This window comes from Ambystoma mexicanum, chromosome 12 (assembly GCF_040938575.1).
Source record: "Ambystoma mexicanum isolate Mex_15411 chromosome 12, UKY_AmexF1_1, whole genome shotgun sequence".
NCBI classification, from domain to species: domain Eukaryota; kingdom Metazoa; phylum Chordata; class Amphibia; order Caudata; family Ambystomatidae; genus Ambystoma; species Ambystoma mexicanum.
The window spans coordinates 313,107,469-313,130,836 of record NC_090936.1 but is presented as its reverse complement, the minus strand read 5'-3'; positions in this window follow the sequence as shown (position 1 = coordinate 313,130,836).

Genomic DNA, 23,368 nt, shown 5'->3' with positions numbered 1-23,368 from the left:
AGGGGAACAAGAGGAGAATACGGGGGGGTATGCTACCGGGACCAAAAATTACAGCAGGGGTAAGTCGTCAGGAAGGGGGAGGGGCAAGAGGGGGGAGCTGGAGGAGGGAGGAAGAAAGGTAGGAGCATCGGGGGCGGGGGGAGCTCGGACAAGGAGGGCCAGCAAGGACAGGAAAGAGGGGGCCTGGCGGGGCGCAGCATAAGGGGACCGGGGGAATGGGGGAGACAGTTGGGAAAGGAAGACAGTACGAGGGACAGGGAATCTGGAAGAGATATGACACCAGCCAAGGGGGGGAGGACACCTGCTAAGGCTGCAGTTGGAGGGGGGGGCGTCTTGAGTGAGAGGGAATTCCGATGTTTCTGGGGGCTCGGGGACACAGCAGGGAGACCTGGGGGGGGGTTTGGCATAGCGGGGGTAGGACTAGGATGCCAATAACCGGAACAACGCGAAGGCGTAGGGGGGGCTGAGCAGAGTTTGGTAAGAAAAGGTTAGATGGACGTCGCAAGCGACGGCCAACTAGGCAGGCAGAAAGTGGGGGCCGGCATCGGAGGGCGGTGCCGGCCCAAATACGGATACGTAAATAAATTGTAAGGGCACTTGTGGTGGTGCCGGTATAGGAAATTGTAAGGGCACTTGTGGTGGTGCCGGTATAGGAAATTGTAAGGGCACTTGTGGTGGTGCCGGTATAGGAACCTGAACATTAGCGAGGCACCGCATGGCTGCCGGTTTTAGCTAGAGCCCGATTAGGACACGGGGCAAGTGTGCGGGGGGTCGGGCACCCGCTACAAGACCTAGCAAGGGGCAGGGTGAAATGGGGGGCACAAAAAATTGACTGCAACAACGGCCGGGGTAGAGAGGTGGATAGCCAGGGCCGGGCTCAATCCGAGGCGTCCACCGGACGAGTACGATTGGGGGGGGAGGGGGGAAAGCCCTAGGTAGCCGCACTCGGAATAGTGTATCGGTGACGGTGAATTATGGATCGCCTGTAAGATAACTCCAAGACTTTATGCAAATAAAGCTGCTGAGGCATGTTTACCTTCCAACCCAAACTGGTGTCGTGTCAATTTTACTTCCGCCTGCATGGGATGACTGATGCGGAGAGGGGGGGGGGGGTAAGAAGGGGCGGGTAAAGGGGGGGGAAGGCAAGGCGCTGAGTGCCCACGCTACGGCGGGCGAACGCGCCAGCGAAAGCTGGCATGGCGGGCGCCGCCCCTTAGTGGGGGCGGTACAGGCCGCCCTTCCCCTCCCCCCACGCCTGTAGCGGAGGATGACGCAAGGCGGGGGCCCGCCCCCCGGCAGGGCGCGAAAGCTTTGGGTGCAGGGCGGGAAACCGGGGAGAAGCCGGGCATAAAAGCCCGGACTTGTGTGAGCATTCACACATCCTCCCTCGGTTTCCCGTCTCGCCGGAGCTGCGTTCGTTTTCCCACCCACCCTCCCGATAAAAAGTATGTGAATAATGTTCTCTTTTGTCTTACAGGTCGCCCAGCGGAGTTACATTGCGATCCCTTTACGAAGCACTGCCAGCAGACCCACAGGGGAACGAGCAGCCAAGAGTTTAGATGCACTGCGCCCCAAGAGCAATAGGCTTGGGGGAGGCCCTGGGGAAAAAGGGGAGGGATGTAGGGGACTTGGGAGGCAATTCCAAGACCCAAATTGCGGGGGGGGGGGGGAACGAACAACAAACAAAAAGAGGGCAGCAAGTGAAGCTGGTTGGAGGGGAACAAGAGGAGAATACGGGGGGGTATGCTACCGGGACCAAAAATTACAGCAGGGGTAAGTCGTCACAAAGGGGGAGGGGCAAGAGGGGGGGAGCTGGAGGAGGGAGGAAGAAAGGTAGGAGCATCGGGGGCGGGGGGAGCTCGGACAAGGAGGGCCAGCAAGGACAGGAAAGAGGGGGCCTGGCGGGGCGCAGCATAAGGGGACCGGGGGAATGGGGGAGACAGTTGGGAAAGGAAGACAGTACGAGGGACAGGGAATCTGGAAGAGATATGACACCAGCCAAGGGGGGGAGGACACCTGCTAAGGCTGCAGTTGGAGGGGGGGGGCGCCTTGAGTGAGAGGGAATTCCGATGTTTCTGGGGGCTCGGGGACACAGCAGGGAGACCTGGGGGGGGGTTTGGCATAGCGGGGGTAGGACTAGGGTGCCAATAACCGGAACAACGCGAAGGCGTAGGGGGGGCTGAGCAGAGTTTGGTAAGAAAAGGTTAGATGGACGTCGCAAGCGACGGCCAACTAGGCAGGCAGAAAGTGGGGGCCGGCATCGGAGGGCGGTGCCGGCCCAAATACGGATACGTAAATAAATTGTAAGGGCACTTGTGGTGGTGCCGGTATAGGAAATTGTAAGGGCACTTGTGGTGGTGCCGGTATAGGAAATTGTAAGGGCACTTGTGGTGGTGCCGGTATAGGAACCTGAACATTAGCGAGGCACCGCGTGGCTGCCGGTTTTAGCTAGAGCCCGATTAGGACACGGGGCAAGTGTGCGGGGGGTCAGGCACCCGCTACAAGACCTAGCAAGGGGCAGGGTGAAATGGGGGGCACAAAAAATTGACTGCAACAACGGCCGGGGTAGAGAGAGGTGGATAGCCAGGGCCGGGCTCAATCCGAGGCGTCCACCGGACGAGTACGATTGGGGGGGGGAGGGGGGAAAGCCCTAGGTAGCCGCACTCGGAAAAGTGTATCGGTGACGGTGAATTACGGATCGCCTGTAAGATAACTCCAAGACTTTATGCAAATAAAGCTGCTGAGGCATGTTTACCTTCCAACCCAAACTGGTGTCGTGTCAATTTTACTTCCGCCTGCATGGGATGACTGATGCGGAGAGGGGGGGGGTAAGAAGGGGCGGGTAAAGGGGGGGGGAGGCAAGGCGCTGAGTGCCCACGCTAAGCCTTCGTGGAGCAGCTGATTTTCCAGCTGGAGGATTGGCAGGCTCAGGCTGAAGCGACGCGAGGAGGCATGGACCAAGGAGGCGGACCCGACAGACGTCGATAAGCAAAGGAGTCAGCTGATGCGAGGAGCGGAGCGAAGACGAACAAAACGTTTCAAAAGCCGTTGCCAGACAGATAACACTGTGAGTCTGTATGAACCTGGTGAGATACCAAGGAAAGTGCTGAAATAGAGAGTGTGAACTGTATAAAAGGAACGAAAGAGTATCAAGAGGAAGGCATAGGGTCCCGATGCATGAGAGAGGATACAACGAACACGCAGTGTGTTACTAGGCAGCCATAAACAAAGGTCGTGAGCCACAATAGCTTGTATACTTTAACAAAAGAACATTAAAATGAAGTGGCTGATTGGAAGTTATGAAACAGAAATTCAGGTATGAAACAGAAATTCAGGGGAAAACAAGGACATGTATGGATCAATAAAATGCCTGTTGTTTTAGATGAAAAAAGAAGAGAGAGAGAGAGAATAGATAGAAGAAAGGACAAGAGCCAGTAACAGAAAAGAAGGAAAAGGGAAAGCAAGAGAAAGAAATGGGGCACTGAGAATTAAAATGGCACTCACCTGAATAACCTCTAAATAAGAAGAAGTCTTTTTGCCATCAATCCTTGAAGATCCGGGTCAAAGACGTATCCTTTTACCTTAAAGAGAAAAAAGGGAAAAGTTTGTCTTAATAAAGGGTTGGGAAGCAATCTAATCCCAAGAAACTTTCTCTCTGTTTCTGTGTATTTACAATAAAGCTCAAGCTCAACCATTACAGTTTGATGTCAGAAGTGGGATGAGAGTACGCCATGGAAGAACTTATCAAAACTTTAAGCTAGGGTCAACAACTCCTCCAACAAGCTCTACAACTCCAGAGCCAACAAGCACAAACCGATAGACTAGCTTTTCAACAAGTCCTACAGGTACAACAAGCTCAACTGCTATAAGTCACAAGTTTAAAAAGTACCCCCCAGGTTCCAACCTCCATATTACAGAAATATACAGCCGGGGAAGATCCCGCACATTTCTTCATGAATTTCGAGCGAGTGGCCAGGAATGCCCAATGGCCAGCAGAAAAATGGTGCCACTATATTGCCCCCTTTATGACCGGGGAAATGCAATGCGCTTATCAGGCTGAAAACCCGACTGGTGATAAAAGCTACGGGGATATGAAGAGGGTCATTTTAGAACGGTTGGGGCACGATGAAGAGACTTATAGAATAAAGTTCAGAGAAGTTAAACTAACAGGGGAAGAGGCACCTAGACAGTTATTCTATTTTGTTGTAATCTACAGATGATTTTTGACCCCCCTGGTGTGTCACTCCTGGGTCAGACCACTGCTGCTACATGGTGGCACTCTTTTTTGTATATAAGTTATTCTATAGGGTCAAAGAGCTTGCTGAAAAATGGTTACAATCTACTACATCCTCACCACAAGAAATCACTGAGGAAATTGTGTTGGAACATTTTGTTGATGCACTTCCCGGACCCGTGCAATGTTGGGTCAAACAATATCATCGACCCTCATTACTTGAGGCCGTTGACATCGCCTCAGCCTATCAGAAAGCCGGGCAAGGCAGAATTTTATCTTATGTGAATAATCACCGACCCAATGTCAGTTTGAGTAAGCCCCTGAGTCAAACAAGGTGGCCAAACTCTATGTTAAGAAAGGTAGAGCCAGAAAACGTCCGCTCCAGACCTAATAGTGAAGGCCCTGGTAATTACAGACAAACATCAACCGCAATAAGGGTACCTCAGTGCTTCGAGTGCAGGGACTGGGTACACCTGGCTAGGCTCTGTCCAAAGAAGCAGAAATCTGAACCAATGGATGTTGGAGTCTTGGAAAGCCTGAAGGTTAATGAATTCCAAGAACAACCTGTTGTGAATAAATAGCAGTATATATATACCTGTGATGCAGAGGTAGATGGGAAATCCACATGAGCCTTGATCGACTCAGGGAGTCTCCGAACAGCTGTAACATCAGAACTGGTAGGTGAAGTTTATAATTCTAATAGGGAAATACCCTTGAGATGTGTGCATGGGGATATAAAGTCATACCCTTCGAAAGAAATACATATAAAGTTGGCTGGGGAAACAATAGGCGTAAGAGCAGCTGTTTTACCCAAGTTATCCGAACCTTTACTGGTTGGATCTGACATACCTAATTTTTTAAAATTAGTCAAAGAAATAGAGAAGAGCTGGTTAGAAACAGCCCCAATTCACGACCAAGAAATCGTCGCTTCCTCTCCGAAAATGCAAAAAAGTAGAACGCTAAAGAGGTTTATTAAAAGAGATTGGAGAGCGAAGAACGTACTACCTGTAGCTATGGATTGGAAGCTGGATGAGGGAGGAGATAGCTTTCATTCAGCTCAGGAGTTAGATCCACTTTTACAATATGCTAGGGAACGTGCCTCAGAACCCTCATCAGGGCAGGGTCCTCACTTCATTAAACAACATGGACTCTATTATAGGATAAGCAAGTCTCGAGACAATGAGGAACTGAAACAATTATTGGTTCCAAACAAGTATTGTAAAACAGTTTTGGAAGTTGGCCATCTACAGGCTGGGTAAAGACATTTGGCAACTGAAAATACGCCTCAGAAAATTTTAACAAGGTTCTACTGGCCAGGAGTGTATAGTCAGGTAGTTACATTTTGTCAAGCTTGTGAAGAATGTCAAAAGAAAAACAGAGCTAATGTAAATAAAAACACCTTTACAGTTTATGCCAGTAGTTTTGGAAACATTTAGTAGAATAGTAAAATAGGCATGGATATTGTGGGACCTCTAGAGCCAACCAGAAGAGGACACAAGTATATACTTGTAATAGTGGATTATGCAACACGGTATCCGGACTCTTTTCCTTTAAAGGCAACTAACACACAGCAGATTTGTGATTTCCTTATTCCCTTCATAGGTCGAGTCGGGATACCTAGGGAGATTATAACTGACCGTGGAACACACTTCCTCTCCAATATTTTTAAAAAAGTATGAGAAACCCTAAAAATTGATCATCTTAAAACAGCAGTGTACCACCCCAAAAAGATGGTTTGGTAGAAAGATATAACCAAACCATTAAACAAATGTTGAGGAAGACTACTACACCCGAAAACAGAGACTGGGACAGAGTACTTCCCTAGATACTCTTGACCTTACGAAATACACCTCAATCATCAACAGGATTTTCACCTTTTGAGCTTATGTTTGGAAGGCCGGTACGGTCTCTCTTAGATATCTTGAAGGAAAACTGGAAAGAGGAACCATCACAAGAGTAATCTCTAACTGAGTATGCCTCACAGTTACAAGAGAGGGTAGAGAAGCTGCAGACCATAGCCAGTAATAACCTCCTTCAAGCCAAAGAGAAACAAGAGAAATATTAGAATCAAAACACACGTCTCAGAAATTTTAAAATGGGTGACCAAGTCTGGGTGTTGCTACCTACCTCTGAAAATCAAATGTTGGCTGCATGGAGAGGACCGTACCAAGTTGAAGAAGTGTTTGGTCCTCTGACATATAAAAGAAGACAGCCTGAAAGCAAGATTCCCCTTCAAACTTACCATGTAAATCTCTGCAAGAAATGGGTACCTCCAATTCATACCCTAGCAATGATAAGTCATAGTGAATTACAGGAAGAACATTTTCCTCAAGCCAAGATAAAAATGAGTGTTGAAAGTCTGAACATTAATCCGGATCTGTCGACAGTACAGAAAGCAGATTTATCATTGTTGTTGGATACATATGCGGAAGTGTTCTCCTCCCTACCCGGAAAGACTAACCTAACTTATCACCATATTTCCACTAAACCAGGGACCACAGTAAGACTAAGGCCATACAGAATCCCAGAGGCAAAAATTAAGGCAATTAATTAAGAGGTTCAGGAGATATTGGATTTAGGAGTAATCGAACCTTCCCATAGTGATTGGTGTTCACCAGTGGTGTTGGTCCCGAAGCCAGATGGTAGTGTCAGATTCTGTATGGATTTCCGAAAACTAAATGAGGTCTCGAAGTTTGATGCATATCCAATGCCAAGGATTGAGGACCTTCTCAATAACCTAGGAAAAGCAAGGTTTCTAACGACAATAGACCTCACAAAGGGATACTGGCAAATACCCTTATATCCACCTGATAAGGAAAAAACTGCATTTGCCACTCCAACAGGACTGTATCAGTTTACGGTCTTATCGTTCGGACTGCATGGAGCCCCAGCTACTTTCCAAAGATTGATGAACTGTATCATCCAGGGTCACAAGCAATATGTGGGGGCATACTTAGATGACATCATCGTTTTTAGTCCAACATGGTCAGAACATATGTCTCACCTGGAGGCTGTACTCAAGACCTTGAGGCAAGCAGGGTTACATGTAAATCCCAGAAAAACACATATTGCGAATTTCCATATTAAATATTTATGGTATTATGTGGGTAAAGGAATCATCAAACCACAATAGGAGAAATTAAAAGCGATTAATTCATTGAAGTTTCCAGAAAATGCCAGACAAGTAAAAGTCTTTTTGGGGTTTGTAGGTTACTACCGGAGGTGTATTCCTCATTTCTCTATGTTGGCAGCGCCACTAACAGATTTGTTGAAGAAGACTTGTCTGTCTAAAAATAACTTGCAAACGAAGGAGACAGAAAAAGCATTCAGTTCTTTAAAAGAAGCTCTAACAGAAAAAGCCATTCTACATTGTCCGTATTATAAAGCTCAGTTTTTCATACATACAGATGCTTCTGGCACTGGCCTCGGTGCCGTCTTGTTCCAAAACCAGGGAGAAAAGGAAAGACCGATCTTATTTATCAGCAGAAAACTACTACCACACAATTTGCTGTACCCCACTATAGAAAGAGAGTGTCTAGCGGTCAAGTGGGCAATTGAAGCTTTGAGGTAATACCTCCTTGGGAGAGAGTTTACTTTAATAACAGATCATGCACCCCTGGTTTGACTCACCAGGAACAAAGACGCAAATCAGAGAGTTCTGAGGTGGTTTCTTTCTCTCCAGCCCTTCTCTTTCAAAACCATTCATCAACCAGGTCGTCTGCTAGCGCAGGCTGATTACTTGTTAAGAGCTGACACCCTTCTCGAGCGTAAGGGCCCATAAGGGGGGTATGTGATGAAGTCTTACATGAGGGGTCCTAAAAGTACTTACAATTGTATAGAAATTAATGCCTTGATTTCGTGTTATGGGGAATGGGTATAGATATTGAATAGAAGGAGATGGGAAGGTGCTTTTCTCTAACATGTGAACTGCTGTTTTTGGTTGCTAGGGGACGATGGGGGAATGCAAGGAAGCGGAGTCTGGCAGTTACGAGTGGGTGTATTAAGAGTTTTTATGAAGAGAGTTAAAATATAGCTGATGTAAATCACTTGCGCCGTTGCGCTCAGGAAGTATTCCAGTTCGTTTTCGAGGCAATCGTTGTCGATGTAAGTTTTGCCTAGGGGAAGGAGGAGTTTGGTCGAGTACGAGCGCCCTCTCCCTGAAGCCGTTGAAGCAGAGGGGGGTGTATGTGTTCCATGGCGGTACAAGAGAGAGACAGCCTTCGTGGAGCATCTGATTTTCCAGCTGGAGGATTGGCAAGCTCAGGCTGAAACGATGCGAGGAGGTGGGGACCGAGGAGGCGGACCCGACAGATGTCATTAAGCAAAGGAGTCAGCTGATGCGAGGAGTGGAGCGAAGACAAACAAAACGTTTAAAAGCTTTTGCCAGACAGATAACACTGTGAGTTGGTTCGAACCTGGTGAGATACCAAGGAAAGTGCTGAAATAGAGAGTGTGAACTGTATAAAAGGAACAAAAGAGTGTCAAGAGGAATGCATAGGGTGCCGAAACCGACGCATGAGAGAGGATACAACAAACATGCAGTGTGTTACTAGGCAGCCATAAACAAAGGTTGTGAGCCACAATAGCTTGCATACTTTAAAAAAAAGAACATTAAAATGAAATGGCTGAAGGGAAGTTATGAAACAGAAATTCATGGGAAAACAAAGACCTGTATGGATCAATAAAATGCCTGTTGTTTTAGATAAAAACAGAAGAGAGAGAGAGAATAGATAAAAGAAAGGACAAGAATCAGTAACACAAAAGAAGGAAAAGGGAAAGAAAGTGAAAGAAATGTGACACTGAGAATAAAAATGGCACTCACCTGAATAACCTCTAAATAAGAAGATGTTCTTTTGCCATCAATCCTTGAGGATCCGGGTCAAAGACGTATCCTTTCACCTAGAAGAGAAAAAAGAGAAAAGTTTCTCTTAATAAAGGGTTGGGAAGCAATCTAATCCCAAGAAACGCACTCTCTGTCTCTGTGTATTTACTATAAAGCTCAAGCTAAACCATTACAATCTCACTTTAACTGGATTCTTCTTCCAGCACATTAACCTTGTGTTTTCCAAATAATACATTAATAGTTGATCTTGACTTTGATGAAAGTATATTACACATTATAAACTTTACGATTTAACATACCAAATATTCACAATCGTCTAATAACCTCACATTCATCATATTTAATAGGAGAGCTAAGCAATGTGGCTAAAGGGTCATTTTTTTCCAGTATGGGTGTTTTCAATTAGAACCTATAGCAAAACATTCTCCACCTGCCAAGCCACGTATGTGCATACCCACCCCATTCTGCGTGACTTTAGCAAAATGAAAGAGGAGATGGCTGGAAGGTTTGGAATTAATCTTAACCTCTGGCATTGCTCTGGGCAATGCTCCAGACCATCATTCTTTGCATGCCTAGCCATTACAACAGGGGAAAGACTATAGGAAAATCAGGTTGGTCCCAGCGAAAAGGGGTATTCCAGCCAGAACTGCTTGGTCACATCCCTTCAGCATGAGAACACAATGATACCCAGACATATTTCTGCCTCATTTGGCCTCATCAGTGAGGAGTAGCTTGGGTTTCTAGGCTCAGCAGGCACACGACTAATGTCTGGGCCCTTTTGCCAAATCAACTGCTCATTAGATGCAAATTGAGATCGTTGGTGAAAAAAACGCTCCCAGTGAATATGATGCATCAGAATCCTGGCTTAGGTGTTATATGATTTTATGTTGGACTGGGCTATTTATTACCTGAATTTTAGGTGTGTGGGTGTCCTGGATGACATAACTTTAAACATACTAAAGAAGATTTGCAATTGACTATTTATTGATTAAACCTGGACAAACTTCCAAAAATCTGCCTCATTCGTAACTCAGATCTTTTAATTCAATTTGTCCTATACCATGAGTGTAGGGTGGATTGTTGGCGTTGATAAATCTTGTGTCAACATAGTGGCAAATGTCCGGGTCGTTCATGAGGATTCATCATCAAATGCTAACGTTGTCTCCCCCTGATTCTTCACTATCCTTAACCCTTTGCTTGGATGCTTATAACTAACTACGGTGTGGGTCAGAGTGGCACAGTCTTTGCAGTGTTGGTGCTCTCCTGTAGACTTGTTGGTCTGTCTTTGCTGCCAATATGTGTGGAGGCAGAGTCCTTTTTAAATAGCCCGAAGTCTGCGAAGCGGAGCAGAGTGGGGCAGAGTGGTGCGGTCTTGCATTGTTGGTGCTCTCCTGTTGACCTGTTTGTCTGTCTTTGCTGAGCTCTTTTCAAATAGCTCAAAGGTCCGCAGAGCGGAGTGAGGCAGAGTGGTTCAGTATTTGCAGTCTGTGCAGGCTGCGTAGGCTGACCGTCAGCAGGAAGGCAGTAAGTGGAGCTACCTGAACTGCTTGGAAGCTATACGACAGCTGTGAGCGTGAAAATCCGCTCCTGTCCCCGCTTTATGATATGATATGGTATTTATAACGTGGGTATACACAAGTGTTTCAAGGTGCTTTATGCTCTACTTTGCTTTTCCTGTGACTACAGTTTTCCTCCGGTAACAGGAGGTGTACGACTGAAGGAGGTTACAAACTCAGACTTTGCTTCAGAAGCAAGAATGGCAATCGGCCTTGTTTTTTCCTGATGAATCCCCTGGACAAGGATCGCGACCTCTGGTTATTGTGGGACATTCTTTTGATCAGCTGATAAACTGAGTCTGCTTAGGTTTTGTGGAGACTGCAGGGAAATTCCCTTAGATCCATAATGCTGTGTATCACTGACTGTGATATATCTGGCCATGTCCTATTTCAAGTGGACCACCACGTTAACAACACTGTATTTAATGCCTGTGTTAGCTTGGAAAATTCAATTTAGGCTATAGAGAGTTTACAACAACGATTTATTGTGTCTCCTGGCATGTTTAGACCTCAAGAGGAGCCTGGAGAAGTAATTTGGAACACACTTATACCAGAACATGGTATTTTAAATGACATTCCTACGATTACGGACCCAGCTTCCCTACCATTTCAAGGCGATGATTCAAGTTGTCATGACTATCTGGATGTGGCCCTGAGTACACTTGCTGCTCTAAATATAGTGTTGCAATCTTTCATTCACCTGTACAACACAGTGGCCCTCGAAGTGAGAATTAATACTTTTTCACTAAATGAGATAAAGAAAGTCCTAGTGAATGGATCTCAGCAATAACTTCAAAGAGGTCCCGACCCAGTGGCTGAAACCCTGCTGGCTTTAATTTAGCCGAGTCATCCAAGCCTCGAGGCCGACATATAGATGAAACTGCTACTAATGATGCTGTCAAATAAAGTAGTGTCAATCTCAAGTCTGTGTAGTAAGAAATGAACAAAGAACAATAAAGGCAGTTTAAAGACTGCGGTTTAAAGACTGTGAGCAAGGGGTCACGAAAGTTCCTCAGGAACATCCTTTTTGCAGCTAAAATAAGAAAATAAAAGAAGAAAAAAGAATAATCCTCAACAGATGCCTGCAAGTATTGTTTATTATTGATGATAGTCTGAGAGTTGACCACGTTAGTCAAGCTGGGGACTGTAATGAAAATGTGAAAGACAAATCCACCTGAAGGCCTTGAAGAATGTATTAAAGGGAAAAAGACTAAGAAGGTACCAAGAAAAGAGTGTGACATCCCTGCACGAGCACACACCCCGATAATTGATTTATCTAGGAGACCCGGGTGTAGAATTGCAGGAGAGGAGTTTGGTGCTGATAATGCACCAAACTCTAAGATAAATAAGATAGCCCCAGCGGTCAAACAGAAGTCTTGAACACCCGAGCCTGTGGTTCTATTTCAGGACAGTCAACGAGATCGGGTTGGGGAAGGGCAGTCTTGTCTCAGCCCAACAGTGCTGAAATGCGAAAATCCTATATACTGTGACAGCCCTAAGCGGTCCTCTTTAAAAAAGCCATAGGCATCCTTTAATTTTTTAATCTTTGTTTGATGATAAATTAAATGGCAAAAGATAGGGACTGGGAACCGACCCTGGTATGCACCGGGATAGCATCATGCAACACTATAAGTAAATTAGATTGTATAAGATGGGGTCACTGTATCCTTTTATTACATGGCTGACTATTCCAATATAGATCTCCCAACCTGAAAACACATTGATATATATCCACTTATAATTATATGAGGATGTCAAACTTTATTATAACATTTACTTTGACATCTCCTTCTCACTACACTGGACTCAAAACGTGCATTTAAACAATTATGGATGTCTATTCACAACCTACATGCTTAATCTACTTGATGTCATACATCAGCACTTTCGGCATGTAGTAACATGATGCCCGGGCACGTGATGACATCATTGCGTTATGCCGCAATCACGTTATCAAGACGTAAAACAAAAAGCAGCTATTTTGACCACGATTGCACGTTATTTGCAATGATTTGCTTAAGGAGAGATTTCATATGCCTTAAGATAAAATGGAGCTAAACTTTGGCTATGAATGTGAGCTTTCTAGTCATTGATACTTATAATGAGATACTTATTGACAAGAACCATTAAATGTAGGCACTTTTACACTACTATCTGTTTATTTGACAGTGGATGCATCATAGGCTTTTGCCTAATCTACAGGAACTAATCCTCATCAACTATTCAAACATCCTGCCACCCCACAGAGTTAGCGTGAGTTATCCAATAATATAATGATATACTATCCTACATTACACTGGATGAGACCAGCCGGCTTTCTAATTGACAGATTGTTGCACATAGATTTTTGTGTTTTTATAGATGGCAGAGGATTGATATTCATTTTTAATGCTGTTTTAAGAATACTGATTGTAGAATTTGGAAGATCCACTCAATAACCACATATTTAACTCTAATGAGGTAAGAATTGGGCTACATTGTAGTAATTGTAGATCTTTAGAAATCCAAAGTTGTCAGTAAGCTTACACATTACATTATTACCATACAGATTGAGTTGAATGCTGAACATGGGAGATCCTCTTAAGAAGTTGAGACTTACCAAGAGCCAGCCAGGTAAACTGGAACAGATGCCCATTGAGGATGAATCGTTTTGTGCTATAAAAATATGATTACTTAAGAAATACTGATGTATATATTGTTATTTTTCTGTTTATTTCTCAGATGATTGAAGCACTAAAGAAGAGTAGAAAGTTTAGAAGTGAATTATGCTCCTAATGAAGTGACACCCCGAAACGCGTTAAGCACTTTTTTGTGGATTAAATGATTTGTTGATTATGTGAAATAAAACATATTACAAGATATATGTGACATCTTCATTGGTTATATAATCCTCAAGCAAGTGAGATTGAATGATATGAGTTAGCTTGACCTTTGACTGATTATACATAAGTAATCAAGGTGTGCAGACGACAGGAGTGTCCGCCACTTAAGGACACTGATTTGTTGTAGATATGTAGCAGCAGCCTATAGTACCAGGGCTATATTTATCTCCCCATGCACGCAAAGTATACAGATAGTTATACTAACTTTGTTTGAATTTATTGTGAAATTGGAGGTGTGCATACCACTACAGTACATTTAGATATTTGAGGGTGACTGGGGCATTCCCTTAAACAGACACAGACTTCTATTATTCCAGAACTAACTTCAGTCTCGTCGTTTGGCATAAAATGGGTCCATCTATTCGACCGTGCCCAAATTGGGAAATCTGCTGTTCACTTCCACTCCAAGATAATTGAGAGGCTAGTTATTGAGCAGCATGAAGAAAACCTCTCAGAAGGCTTCGGATGTTACCAAGCACGCCATACAGGTGAGCCAAAATCATTACGAGCGGCCAGATATTACAATAAGATGTCACTTTGACACAGATCAACAAAGACATGGCAAATATTAATCTGGAACTCTCTCTGGTATAATTCTTTTTTGAACAATGACATGAAGATGGTTTTTGGTATATTTGATATAATTCTCCTTCAAGAGACTTGGCTGAAGTTTCTTACAGATTCCAAAATAGTAAAGTAAGGTTTGAGAGGGAGGCCCATTGGGGGGTTGTTAACAGCTGTCAAAGTTAAAAAGTGTCGACCTACTCAGACGCTATCCTGATAAAAAATGTTTTGGATACCAGAGAAACCTATCAATTAGCAGTTTGATAATTAACATCTATTTTAACCCTATTGGCATGGATTTAGATGCAATTCTACATGACATTGAAAACGTATTAATAGAATGATTAACTGATTACCCGGATAGCCCCATAGTGATCACTGGGACTTCAACTGTAAATGCTTTGTTACAGATTTTTATTGGGAAGATTTTGACACTATGATAAGTGTTGCTCCTACTGCCGATCTGTTGGGTAGGGGCAACCATGGGAGGATTTGGTCAACATTTCTCACCAGATGGGCTTTTCTGCAGACCAATTTGCTCCACAACGGGACCCTTAAGGGTTGTGACTACGTAGTCATATGTGTTTTCGGCTTCTACTATCGGCTTCACTTTTCTAAAGAACTTATGAGATTGATAACGTGAGGTATTTGAAATATTGGAAATGAACACAAGTGACAATGGTATGTTACAGTTACTCTGTTCGAGAGGTCCTCATGACCCGAGTGAGTTTATGGGTACGTTGTGTGTGTGGTTATGGGGGAGGGCAATAGGGTCATGCAATATAGTCATAACTCGAAGCAAGTTAATCGTCACTTAATACATTCGTGGAGCAACCTAACTGCGAAAGAGAAATGTGCACAGTCTGTGCCAGGGGAGTTTCCTACATTATTAGCTAGGCCATGGAGGCCAGTGGAGAATAGAATAGGGGCAAAACAAAATATTTTCCTACATGTGAATCGCAGTAACTTTGACAGAGTGTTCCAAAAAAATTGTCAGATGACGAAGGATGTTAGGAGGTTGTATAAATGCCCTGATAAGACATGGGTAGAAAAGGTGAAAGAAAAAAAGGTTTTAAGACATCACTTTAGAAAATGGAGTAGATCATATCAACTCCAAAAATATATCAGGAAAAATCAAAATGTATTGCTTGAAATTGTTAGGCAAGATACGCGTGCCATGTGGTGGACACTCAAAAATAAAAGTAAAATACAAGATCATGCTCAATCTTCTGGTGTATCTGAGGATGCCAGGTATTGAATATTTTACTAACAAATATGATGTCAAAGGCGATATCATGAATATTCTGGAAATTAACAGCATTAATACTTGCGTTTGGTCCCCCTCATTTGATGGATTGGACATCAAGCTCATACTTAACAAATTAAAGAATACCAGACGAGTGGTCCTGATGGGGTAACAAATGGCATACACAAGAATAATCCTGCTCTTTGGTCTGACATTATTTATCATCTGTTAACACATATTGTCAGAAAAAGTATTTGCCCAAACTCTTGGACTAATTCAATACTCGTACCAATTTACAAAAAAGCCAATAGAGACAAACATTCCAGTTATCGACCTATTTCACCTATTGATAATACGAAAAGAAATCTTTACTAGTTTAGTACTTAGGAAAACTAACAACTTTAGCTCCCTACAAACCGGTTTTAGGAGAGGTACGGGCACGGTATTAAGTGGATTGGCTGTGACTGCCTGTCTGTCTGACATTGGGTCATCTTCGGTTCGCTCTCTCTTTGTGGCAGCAATCAATCAATCCCCTGCCTTCGACAATTTACTTCAGATGTACACAAATTGGAATTCTATGGATGTACCACTGGGTGTTGACTATGCATAGAGTGTGACTACAAACAGATACACACATTATAAAGACTAGTACTGGGTAGGTAGTGTTTATCATATACACACAAACCGACACACACACACAAAATATAAACACAACCTGATGTCACTAAACATGTTAATCTGTCTTTATCCTTTTGGAAGTGAGGAGTTCATACAATGGTACAGATTAGGCATCGATGAGGATGTGCATAGAAGTAGCACAGGCTTCTTTTGTCTGCATGTTGCACCCAGAATGCACTGAACATTCCACTTGAACCCTTTTAAACACATTCACAGATTCTAGAACCTGCAACTCCAGGTAATGGCAGCTTGAGGGCTGAGCTCCTGAGCCCTGTACTTATCTCTTTGTTTAAAATGGCTGAGAAGTCACCAGAGAAGCTACAACCTTCCAAGAGGCAGAAGGGGGAAGGTGACAAAGTGGATGGGGAGAGCAGAGAAGATAAGGTTTTGGGGATGCTGACCATAATGACTGCTGACATTGCTGAAATCAAAGCCAAGTTGTTTGCCTCAGAAGAAAGATATGGTGAACTAACTCCAAGGTTACATCTGTGGGGACTCACTTGACTGTAATGGATGAGGATTCAAGGAGGATGGCTGAACAGATAAGAGAGTTGCAAATACTAACAGAAAAACTGAATTTGAAATGTTCTAAACAATAGAATTTCTCACGTAGAAATAATGTGCGCATAGCAGGTTTTCCAGAGAACGTTGAACAGGGATGCCCTGCTGAATCTTTGAAGAATGCTTTATTCAAGATGCTTAAATTGGATCCAAAAACCCCATTGGAAATTGAGAGGGCTCATAGATCCTTGGGCCCAAGCCTGCTATTGGACAGAGACCAAGGCACTTTATTGTTAAATTTTTGAGGTTTCCTGTGCGAGAATTAATTCTGAGAAGAGCTCGTGAGTTGAAGGACTTAAACTGGGGAGATAACAAAATTATGATCTTTGGGCACCTTAGTAAGGATGTTGTGGAGAAAAGGAGAGCGTTTAATGTGGCCAAGGATAAAGCTAGAAGTAAGCATCTGAAGTATTATATGCTGTACCCAGCAGTGTTGAGAGTGGTTTTAAATGGACAAACTCATTCATTCACTGGCTTTCGTAGTGCAGAAGCCTTTCTCTCTGATCTGGAAGTTGAACCCATGGAAGATTCAAGTGCACATAGAAGTGGGTTACATGGAAAAAAGAAAAGATGAGCCTTTGCCGTGTGGGTTGCTATAGTTGACATTTCTTTTTTCGTCTACCTTTTTTTTTTTTTACTGTATTCATAGTTTTCATTATACCTTAGTCAAATGCAAATGTCGTTGGAATTTGTTTTTCTTTGGATTCGTGACTCATTGCACAGGACTTCTCAAATGAAACATTGGAGGAAAGGACCTGATCGAGGAGAGATGACGTGATACAAAGCGATATGCGTGACGAGCATAGCGAGGAAGCGAGGAAGCGAGACGCAGAAGCTTGCCGGGATCTGAGCGTATTATGATTCTTACGCTCGATGACTATGGCGGACATGGGCGCGGCAGTCGGGGTACGGTCGTTTGGCGTGGAGCAACTGGAATTCTATCTTTTGGCTGGAGTGGGCGAGCAATCTGCACTGATCTGTATCCATACGCTGGCCATTGACTCCCTCCCCGCTGCCGACGTGTCTTGAGGTGAGGAGTGGGTGTGGGACTGGGTCTCCTGTGACGTACGTCGGTTGATTTGTGCCAGCCATGAATCTGTATACCTTATCCATCGTCCCATGACGCTGCGCAGCACCCGTTTCAGGCGGTGCTCTAATTGTCAGCTGGCGGTGGAGGTACTATGGACTTTCCTTGGGGCGACCTATCCCGCTACTTTGTCAGCTGTTTTCCTCTTTCCTTGGGGGTGTTGGAGTGGAGCTAGCAGGAATGTGTTCGTGGTATGGATTAGGATATACTGGATTTACGAAACATGTCACCAGCGTAATTTTATCATTGCGTGACCAACGTATTCTCCCCACCTGAATATCACAACAACTGCCGGCAAAGATGACTTCTGAAGCTGCTTTCCTACCTCTTAAGTTTGGTTTCACTCTCAACTGACAGTGTATTGTATGCAAATATTGACATGTGAGAAGCACAATCTCTGTCAAAATTGAATGTAATTTGGTTTTGGAGTCATTTCAGAATGAGCAGATTTTCAGTCAGAAGCAACATTTTGTCCTGCATATTAATTGGACGGGCGCAGGCAGGAGTTGATAGCTGAGATGAAATATTATCAATAACACATCTCAAATTATTCATCAACGGTGTCTGGGGTGTTGGCAAAGGTGTCCTGTGTTACATGTATTCTTTCTGTTGCACCAGTTTAAAAGATAGACTGGGGAACTGTGCAGTCAAGGACGTTGATTGTCCTCTTCTTCACCGCTGATGAATGTACCACCTTTTGCCCCCCAAGCATATTCCCCAAGGGCGACGCCATAGTGAATGAGCTCTGAATTGCAAGATATGTATGTATAGGGAGTGCTCTCTGCCCTTGGGAAGGTGTAATATGACGAACCATGGGGAGAGTCTACCTATATTACGGAGCATTTGGTACTGGTCATTGCAACAGTGACACATGACCATACTTTGATGGATGCTATTCTACTTCTTTGGATCGCGTGCTACTGGTCCTTGCTTGGATACTTCTCCGCTTTGCCTGTGTCATTTCACATACTCATTCATCTTTCACTCTGTAATTTGAATTGAGTTGTTACTGTGGTTTTGGGCCTTATTGGTCAGTAACTTCCACTTGGAACTATGATACTAACTCTTTTGGGAATGTGGCTGCATTGTGGGGGGGTTGATGTGACCATGCCTACAGGCATTATATCTAGTGCATTGTGGTTACTTGGGGGTGTACCCTGTCTGCTAGCCTCCATGCCACATACCTGGCTTGTACACCTGAAGGCTCTGCGATTATTGGAAGTGTTTGCTCTCCAGAATGATTTTGAACTCTTTATCTTCAAGCTGTACATACATTTGATGTCTGAGGCCTTGATATTACACTGGCCTATAGTACTGGATGTTTCTTACATCTATGTTATGTGCAAAGTTGCTACAGAGGGGTACTAATGGTGGTGTTATTTATTTTTGGGTCTCATTGAGTCTTACTGTTGAAGACTTTATTATATGGTTCAATATATGTATACAATGGACTGTCTGACTGTTGGGCAATGTATGAAGGAGATGTAGATTCAAATGGATGGTTATTATTACTTTATTGAGGTGGCTTCAGTTTAAGTGAAAGGAGGTGATGAGGATTCATTGATGCAATTTTGGGCTATGGTTGTGGGGTCTAGATGTATGTCGGGTGGTTCTGTGTGCAAGTACTCGATATGTTTGGTTACTGGCTTTTATTTGGTATGGTCTGGCTAAGGGATTTAGTGATTGAGATGGGTGTGAGAGATGTTTAAGAGTTTTGGATTTGGGTGGAACTGTTTGGGCATGTATTGGGAAATTTAGATTTGTTATACTGTTAGTTTAGTCATTATCTATTTTTGCGTGGTGGGGCAAGGGCGCAGTGCTTGGCGCCGCAGGACCGCCAGCTGTTTCCTGATTCCCAGACCACGCCCCATGCGCCTATTAAAGTCATTAAGGGCCATGTTGTACTTAAGAAACCCTCTCCCACCTTGCCTCTCACCTCACTCCTGTGCTTCACTGAACCCGCCCCCATCAGTATTGAGCAGTCATCCTCACGTAAAATTGTGGTTATTAAGAGACTGAGCCACCAAGGAGGAACAACTGGAGCTAAGGCCCTTACTGCGGTCTCCTCGCTCATCGACACTGCCCCTGTTGTCGGGGAAGTGACTTCTTCTAGCCACCTCACTTCTCTCTCGTCAGAAATAGAAGCCCAGCAAACTCTCCAAGTCATAAGGGACAGTAAACTTATCGGGTAGGTCTTTGTGTTAGTGGTGATAGAGAGGCTGGTGGTCAGGCTGGCCTGTTTCACCTAATCGGGGCAGGAGGGGGTACAGCAACTAAGGTGGTAACCAAGGAGCCATCTCTAACCATAGAAGTTACTACGGATGGACGGCTGAGTTTGGGAGACTTCGCAGACATAGCCCCAAACAAGGGCGGCATGTTAGTTTGTCCAACCCCCGCTGCAGGGGAGTTCTGGGCCCCCACTATGACATCTTGCCCATCATTTCCACTTCCTGCCTTTGATGAACCATGCCCAGGGACGGAGGGGGAACTGGTTCGGCATACAGAGTTTACCAGTGGCTGTCAACCATCCAGCCTCTCCCTTGGCACTTCCCCTGGTACCTCATCAGGTCGCTTTGTCCTGAACTTGCACTTGCTTTGGATGTTGTAGATGATTGCAATCGTAACTTTGGCTCTGGAATGGTTGTGGGTTTGTCCAGTTCCTCTCCTGCCCCCATTCCCACAGAGGAGGGACAGTCTATCGACGGCTCCATGCATAACCAACCCCTCCACTCTTGATACCGTGTAATGAGCAAGGGTCTTCATCCTGTTCAGTAGCCAGCTCTTATCTCCATCTCTCCCCACTTAGGACCACCGATCGACAATGTTGTAGTACTAGCATTGACATTGGAAAAGGTACTGACACCCCAGTCGGGGGTGTCTTTATACCTAGGGGGGCCGGCTGTAAATGTAATCAAGTGCTGGTGGAGCTAGCAGCCATCAGAACTTTGCTCTCATCCCTCTTAGAAACTAAGGGGTGGGCGATGAGGGATGGGGTGCCTCTGATTACTTCAAACATGGACAAGGGACCCCCTGATCCTCCATGGGTATATCAGGGGGAACAGGCTACCCTGAGCCCTGTAACTGTAGTCCCTACAATCGCCTCCCTTAGCTTGCGGCTGGGGAACACGGGACCAGCAATTGCCATCAACCCCAGTGCAAGAAGTGCTAAATTTAAAGAGCCTCACAGGATGCCTGATCCCAAGGCAAAGCCTACCCCCTTGCGGATCTATGTTCCACAACGAGAGGGCCCACAATGTACCTACCCAGGGAAAAAGAGAGTGTATGGTCCACGGGGTAGTGAGGCTTCCTCCCAGCCCCTACCTCAATGTCAGTTCAAACACGTTAGGTTGTTCCTTCATGGGGTTCCCAAACTGGTGAGGGATGTGTATGAATCAAAGGATGCCCTGTTAAATAAAACCTTACACTGGCTACGGTTCACTAAAGGTTGTGCCTCAGTGCATAGGGAATCCATGGCGGGTTGTGTCAGAGTACTTAGTGGGGGGAATCAGCTCTGTGATACTGTGAATTTGCCTTTAGGGACCGGAGTGTGGCAAATAATGTCCTGGGACAACGTGAGGGAGCTGGCAGGACGTCCAGGAGTGGGATTTCCATTAGTCCATATCCGGATGCAGGGTCCGGATGCACCTGGTGGCCAATTGTGAGGTCATCTCCATTGTCCGGCGCTAACCTTATCCCTTTAGGTCGTGATCGGTCAAGCACCTTGGTGGAGAGGCCACCATAAAGGGTCATTTTGGGACAGAATTAGGGATCTAATGAACTGTGGAGTTATTGTTTCTATTTGGGAGTAGTGATTGTAATTGCTTATTTGTGATGTTTTTGTATTTTTTTGTGTTTGATGGATTTCTTTGAAAATTCGAATAAACTTGTTTGACTGACTGAAATTTATTTGCTCTAGTATAGAGTAGTCGAATTGTTTTGGCCTTTGTTGCTCCATATTGAAAGTAATGTTTATATTTCTCTGTGGATGTATTATGTTGGGAGGGCGTTGAGGGATTTCTGAAGGGTTCCATGTATTAGCTGGATTGGGGGTTTTGTTTGATGAGAAGGACTTTTAGTGATGGTACTGATTTTATGGGCTAGGATCCTGGAGGAGATGGGTTGGAATGCGATATATGCGGGTGGGATGTGCGCTCATGTGCAATCTGGAGGTTTTATCCAGATACTAAAGTGGTGCTGTTCTTCGTTGGTTTGTGTTTCTGTGTTTGTTTTGTTTTGTCTTTGTGGATTGTTTGTTGCGGGGGATCCTCAATTGGGTGTCGTGGTGAATTGGATTGTTGGATTCTTAGATTTATATGTCATTACTAGGTTCAGTACTGTCTTGTTCCATCTGTGGCGGGGGACTATGCAATACTGTTTCAGATTGCTTAATCTTCTGAGTAGACTACTTTAGGGGGATGGGTACGCTGTCAGCGTTGACTTGGAATGTTAAGGGTTTGAATTGCCCACGTAAGCATAGGAAAGTTATGGCGAGATTGTGGAGAGCAAGGGCTGATATTGTGTTCTTGCAGGAGACTCATCTGGTGAAAGAGGATAGTGATCTTTTACTTAATTCGAGATTTTGTAGACAGTTTTCTAATTGTTATTTGTCTAATTTGAGAGGGGTCAGCATCCTATTTAGGAAAGATTTACAATTCAATATTGATAAGGTGGTGATGGATTGGGAGGGTTGGATGATTTTTATTGATATCCAGTGTTGTGGTAAGAAGATCACGTTAGGTGTATATATGGACCGTGTTCGCCGAACAAATGCTTCTTTGAGGATATTTCATGTTTGCTTGGTGAAATGCACGGTGAGACGGTTATTTTAGGAGGGGATTTTAATTGCGTTAGAGATTATAAGATTGACCGGACTAGTCAATGTAGGTTCACTAATCTTGGTGTTTGTGAGGAGTTTGATTTCTTCCTACAGAAGTTTGGTTTAGTGGACATCTGGAGGGACGTTCATCCTTCTTCGAGGGAATTTACATTCTATTCTCCAGTGCATGATACGTTTTCTAGGATAGATTACATGTCTGAATCATTGTTGGATAAAACAATTGATGTGAGCATTAGGGAAAGGGAGATTTCGGACCATGCTCTTATGGATTTGAAGGAGCTTATGGAACAGCGGATTCCCACATGTTTTAGGTAGCGTCTTAAAGTAGTGGTTTTGGATGATAGTGAGGTTTGTGAACGCATCCAGAAATTTATGGAGGGGTATTTCGAAGAAAATGAAGGGTCGACAGACTTCAGGATGGTGTGGGATGGTTTTAAGGCTGTATTAAGGGGGGGATTTATAAGTAAAATCACACACTTGAAGATTAAGCATTTGAATGAATTGAAACATATGGAAAATAGGCTGTCTGATTTGCAACAAAGATATGCGCAGTCGGGTATAGTTAAGGATAAGGCGGAGATGTTACAAGCTTGGAAGTTTTTGGCTAGTAAGAATGACCTATTGAATGAGATGGGTATTTTTTATTTGAAGCAGAAATTCTGGAAATGTGTAGATAAGAGTGGAAGGCTGCTTGCTAGTAGGTTGAAGGGTATGACGGAGAAACCTTTTGTTCAAAGTCTTGTTGATGAACATGGTGATGTGATAATGAAAAATATTGATATTTGTAAATGTTTAAAGAATTTTATGAGAAATTGTATTCTGAGGATGTGTTCCCATCTCAGGATGAATTGGAAAGTTTCTTTGTGGATTTGAACCTTCG